We start from the raw sequence: 6,000 nt of genomic DNA, 5'->3' as shown, positions 1-6,000 counted from the left end.
ATGAATTGGAGTTTGAGGGGGCGAACTTGGGGGAAATGAACGAGGGAAAGAGGGCACAGGAAGGTAACAGCCTGCCCGACCGTTTGCTACACGCGCTTTGCGCAGGAAAGGAAGGAGCAACCCACCCAAATAATCGCGACAGCCGCACCGTCAAAACCTGCAATCGCTGAGTTCCGAGTCTCCTGCGGATTAACACACGGCGGTCTAGAAATCTTTAATTTGGTTGACTGTGGTAAAACGAGCCACATAAACATGTTTCCAGCTTGCAAATTTGGGGACGACGAGTAGCCTTTCTACCTATTTACCAGTTGGTTCAAGTACAGAGGTCGTTGACAATGGTCTAATAGTGCGGTCCCGGATAGAATTCATTGCTCCGCCTCCCCGCAGAAACCCGGATGTTCAACGGCAACTTCGCCTTTTTCTTTCCTTTTCTTTCTTTGGTCGTGGGTTTACGGTTTGAGTCATGAGGAATCTCAAAGGTAGCCGTCTCTCGCCCTCACCCACTTTCCGTTATTACTTACCATAGGGCGCCACCGGTGTCTGAAAATGCTCCTGGCAATTGTTTTGTTAAGCAAAATCCACTCTCAGATTCGAAATGAACGCGTGTTCATTTCAGAAACCTAAAATGATATTCTGTAGAGATTTATATAGAAGATTATTTTCAAGCCTAAAGATGATTTTAGAGTTATTTCTTTAAAGTCTAGATAGTATAGTATTATTAAGTAATTAGTCTTCTTAATTAATATAAGATTTTATAAATAAATATAAAAATTATAGTATTTTAAAAATTAATTTTATATAAAACTATGTGACGAACCTGTCTCTGGACCCGTCCTGTTAGGGTTCAGTATCGGTCGAAGGTATTCTCTCAAGGGTGCTTAGGTTCGGTGCAGCCAAAAGGTGCACAACAAAGACTTGTCTCAACAGTAGGCTCTCGATCTTGTAGCGAACTGTAGTTGTGATTGCTAACTGGAGAACTCCCAGAGCTCTCCAGAACGAGTGACTATATACTGTCTAATTTCTGGGTGCTTAGTCTGCTCAGTTGCTGAGCACACTGAGCACACTGCTCACCCTGCTCAGTTGCTGAGCACACTGAGCACACTGCTCACCCTGCTCAGTCGCTGAGCGCACTGAGCACACTGCTCATTGGTTATGTTAATGATTGGTCCGGGGCGCCCCGCGCCCCACTCCTGTGCTTCCAGCTCAGTGGTCGTGACACGATGCCCCCTCTCCGTGGCTGACGTCTCGGCGGCCTAACCTGCTACTTTTCTTTTTTTTTCGGCAACGCTGGTCCATTCTTCCCTTAGTGAGTATTCTCCTCGTCCCTCGTCGCCCACCATGTCTAACCGAGTGGTTAAGAGTTCGAAACGTGATTCCTCCAGTACCCAACGCCGCAAGGACCTTGCTCGCGACATCTCGTTCTTTGGCATCGACATGCTTCCTTGTTCTTATTGTGAGGCCAACGATCTTAAAGACTGCCGAGCCCTGGATCGTTCCGTCAAGTGCAACAATTGCCTTGAGCTTGGTCGTCCCGATTGCGACGTCCATGGTCTCACGCGCACCTTATCCGCCTCCTTTCGCCGCCAGAAAGAGAAACTGGACAAGGAGGAAGAAGAGGCGAACGCCGTGATTCTCCAGGCCGCTTCTAAGTTAGCGCGCCTTCGGACTCAGCGTCTTGCTCTGTCGGAGCGCTTCCACAAGGCGGCCGTCCGCGAGGAGCGCATCATCGAGGACCAGGAGCGGGAAGAGGCATTGGCCACTCTTGCCCCGCAGTCTGCCGATCCGTCTGGGGCCCAAGAGTCTGTCGTCCTTTCCTTGATATCGTTCCCCGACTGATTGTCCTCTAGGCCTTCCTTCGACGATTGGCTCGCCGGGGTCGATCCTTCTTTGGTGTTTCCTGTGGCCGGTCAGGGTTCCTCTGGTGGAACTCCTGAAGTTTCTCGGGGCAGTTGAGATTTGTAGCTGGTTGCCATGAATTGTCTTCTGGGCCGAAGTCCAGCCACTTGACCAAATACTCCAACTGTCCTTTCATGATGCGTGAATCTAGGACTTCCTCAACGTCCCATTCCTCCTCTTCGTCTTCTGCCTCGGCGTCCTTGTCGAGTCGCGCGTCCTTGGGTGCTGGTTCCAGAAGCGAAATGTGGAAAACGTTGGTCCGTAGTCGCATTGTTGAGGGTAACGCGAGTGCGTAATTGTTCTCCGAAATCCTTTTGTCGATTTTGAACGGTCCGATTTTGCGAAAATCGAGTTTCCTGCTTGGTCGCTTCGTGCGAAGATTTCGAGAAACGAGGTAAACTTTGCCCCCCTCTTCTAGGCGAGGTCCCTCGAGCCTGTTTCTGTCGTAGAACCTCTTCATCCTGGTTCGTACGAACTCGAGTTCTTCCTTGAGCATCGCATGCAGCGAGCTCATTTTGTCGGCTTTGACTGCCGCTCGGGGCACCGAGACATCGGGCCCCTGTCGCAAATCTGCTTCGTAGCCGTAATTCGCGAAGAATGGCGTGACCTTCGTGGTCTCCGTGACGGTGGTGTTGTAGGCGAGTTGTGCTGCTGGCAACAGCTCGACCCAATCGTCCTGCTGGAAGTTGACGTACAACCGTAGATATTGCTCGACGACCTGGTTGAGTCGTTCCGTCTGTCCGTCCGTCTGTGGGTGGTAAGCAGTCGAGAGCTTACTCTTCGTACCCAGCTTCGTCATCAGAGCTTGCCAAAACTTTGATGCGAACTTTGTATCTCTGTCCGTAATCCATTCCTCCGGCCATCCGTGGACCGAGGTGACGCTGCGATAGATCACGTCTGCAAGTTGTTCTGCTGACCATGTTTCCTTGTAAGGGAGGAAGTAGCTCCACTTGGTGAGTCTGTCCACCATCGTGAGGATGCTGTCGTATTCCACTCCCGTTACTGAGTCCTTGGATAGTGGCAGTTTGGTGATGAAGTCCATCGTCACCGAACTCCATGGTCGTTCCGCGACTGGCAATGGTTGCAACAGCCCGTATGGCTTGTGTCGTGGCGGTTTGCTTCGTCCGCAGAGGTCGCACTCTGCCAGGACTTCTTCCGTCGCTTGCTTGATTCCTGGGAAGTCGTAGTTCTGCTTGACTTTTGCAATTGTCTTGCTGATTCCCATGTGTCCTCCGAGTTTCGACTCGTGAATTTTCCGAATGAGCTCCTTTTGGTCGCCGGGCCTGACGTAGGCCTTGTCGTGGTACCAGAGTCTCGTTCCTTCAAGTCGCAATCCCGCGATCTTGGATTCCGGCTCTTCTTGCCATGCATCGCGTGCGTCGTCCGCGATGATTCCTTGGAAGTCTCGTTCCAATCGTTGTTCCCTGAAGGCTGCACAACATTCTACAAACTGTTGCAGAGGCCTGGCATTGGGATCTTCCTGCTGTCGCTGAAGTGCTGCGATCTCGTAGTCTTCAGTCGGTTGGGAAGCGTGCCGTAGCGATCCGTCTGTCTGTTGATGTAGCAATGGTGGTGAGGCTTCAGATGTGTTGTCATGATGATCCGCTCTCCTACTCAAGGCGTCCGCTCGTGCGTTCTCTGACCCTTTCTTGTAGTGGATCGTGAAGTTGAATTCGGACAGGAACTCTGCCCATCGAGTTTGTCGTCCGTTCAGCACCTTCGTGGTGGTGAAGTAGCGTAAGTTCTTGTGGTCCGTGTACACCTGAACTTCGTGTGTCGTGCCGCTGAGGTATGGTCTCCATTCCTGGAAGGCTTCGATGATTGCGAGAAGCTCCTTGTCGTGGATCGGGTAGTTGAGCCTTGGTCCCTCGAGTTTCTTGGAGAAGAACGCAACTGGGTGAAGCTTGCCGTCCTTGTCCCTCTGACCAAGTTGTCCTCCGATCGCGAAGTCCGATGCGTCAGCTTCGACTTCGAAAGGTGTGTTTGGGTCAGGCAGCATGAGCACTGGATCGGCGATAATCGCGTTGCGGATCCGTTGGAAAGCTTGCTCGTGCTCCTGCTTCCACTGGAATGTGGCATCCTTCTTGGTAAGTTCGTGTAGGGGTCTCGCGATGTCGCCGAAGTTCTTGATGAACATCCTGACAAAGTTGGCGAATCCGATGAATCCTCTGACCTCTGTGGCGTTCGTTGGTGTCGGCCACGTCCTGACAGCTTCCAGTTTCTCGGGTTCGATCTTGACCCATCCTGGGGAGATCTCGTAACCCAGGAATACTGTCTTCTTGACATGAAACTCGCTTTTGTCCTTGTTGACTGACAACTTGTGCTCATGCAGTGCATCCAGCACCTGCTGCACATGCTTCTTGTGTTCTTCGAGTGTCTTGGAGTAGATGAGAATGTCATCCAAATAGCAGACTGCAAATTTATCGAGGCAATGTCGAATTGCGTGGTCGATAGCGGCTTGAAATGTCGCTGGTGCGTTGGTCAACCCGAACGGCATGACGCGGTACTCGTAGTGCCCGTAGGGTGTCCGAAAAGCCGTCTTCCATTCGTCTCCTTCCTTGATGCGGATGTGGGCGTACGCTGTCGGAAGGTCGAGACGCGTGAAGTATTGTGCCCCTGACAGCTGGTCTCGAAGCCTTGAGATCAGTGGCAGTGGGTAGCGGTTCTTCACCGTTTCGCCGTTCAACTGTCGGTAGTCCACACACATCCTGAGTTTCCCATCCTTCTTTGGAACGAAGAGGACTGGGTAGCCCGCTGGAGATGTCGATGGTCTGATGTGTCCTATCTCGAGGTTCTTTTCGAGATAGCTCCTCAACTCTGCATCTTGCTTCTCGTTGGTGTGGTACACCTTGAAAAACTTCAACTGGGCTCCTTCCTTGAGTTTGATCTCGTGATCCCAAGGTCCGTGGTCTGGTAGCCCTGCAAGATGTTTTGCCGTGAACGCCGGGTGCCCCTTGTAGTCGTCTGGGATCTGCCCCGTCTTTGCGCTCTTCGCCGTACCTTCGTAGTACGCGAACTTGTTGTTCCCAGGCTCGATGCTTGCTGCTTCGAGTTCCCTGACTTCCTCTGCTGCCAGCTCGATGCTTGCCGCTTCGAGCTGATTGACCCATTGTTCGTGTTTGAGCATTCCGTGCTCGTCGACTGAGACGACGGCGATGGTTCGTTCCTCCCGTGTCTGCTTCTTTCGTCGTGTGCCGCTTCTTCCGGACTCCAGAGTGCGTGGTTCTGCACTGGCTGCTTCCTGCGGTGGGCCCGTAGAGGGGGTTCGTTCTGACCCGCTGCTCTCCCGTGGCTCCTGTTCTGCGCGTTCTCCCATCGAGTTGGTCGGATGCTCCCGCTGTTCCCGCGGTCGCAGATGGCCATCTCCCTTCCAACTGATGTCTGGGTCGTAATCCTCATGCCATGGGCGTCCGAGAATCATGTCTTTCTCTGGTCCCATGTTCACGATGTCAAATACCACTTGGGTGGTTTTTCCCTCCACCTCGATGTCGAGTGGTTCTGTTTCTCGTCGTACCCATTGCGTGTCGAATGGTCCTTTGACGACGTGTGGTTGCTTCTTGATCCTCCATGGGATTCTGAGTTGATTCACAAATGCGGGCGAGATGAGATCCATCTGCGCTCCTCCATCCACTAACGCGAGGGCTTCGATCTTCCCCCATCGCGCTGTGATCCAGAGCCTGTTGTCTGGCTTGGTGCTTCGTACAGCAGCTACTTCGTGTTCGTCTGCTGGGAGGTCGTTGTAAGGCTTCTGCTTGCGCCAGTTCTTCCTGTACTGCGCAGCCTGTCTTCGTTGTTGTGGAGTTAAAGATTTCCGGGCCCCTCGGAGGGCCCTGAGCCGTTTCCCAAGCTCTCGTGGTGTTTCAAGGCGTCCCTGTCCGCACCTTGGCTTGCGGCGTCAATCGTCTGGTGTTCTTGGAGCCATTGGGCCGCCCATGCCTCAACTGGGCGCCTCTCGTTCCTTCGGGACGTTCTCGTCCTCTGGTGTGGCTTCCTCTGGGATTGCTGTTCCATGTATCCCCAGATTTTCTCGTCGGCGTGTGGTAGGCAGTCTGCGCTTCGGCATTCGTTGACTCCTACGCCCGCCATACAGCGTCGGGGCCAGGC

The sequence above is a fragment of the Chaetomium fimeti genome (genome assembly GCF_033439085.1).
Source record: "Chaetomium fimeti strain CBS 168.71 chromosome Unknown B0H64scaffold_7, whole genome shotgun sequence".
Taxonomy (NCBI): Eukaryota; Fungi; Ascomycota; class Sordariomycetes; order Sordariales; family Chaetomiaceae; genus Chaetomium; species Chaetomium fimeti.
This window is presented reverse-complemented; position numbering follows the sequence as displayed.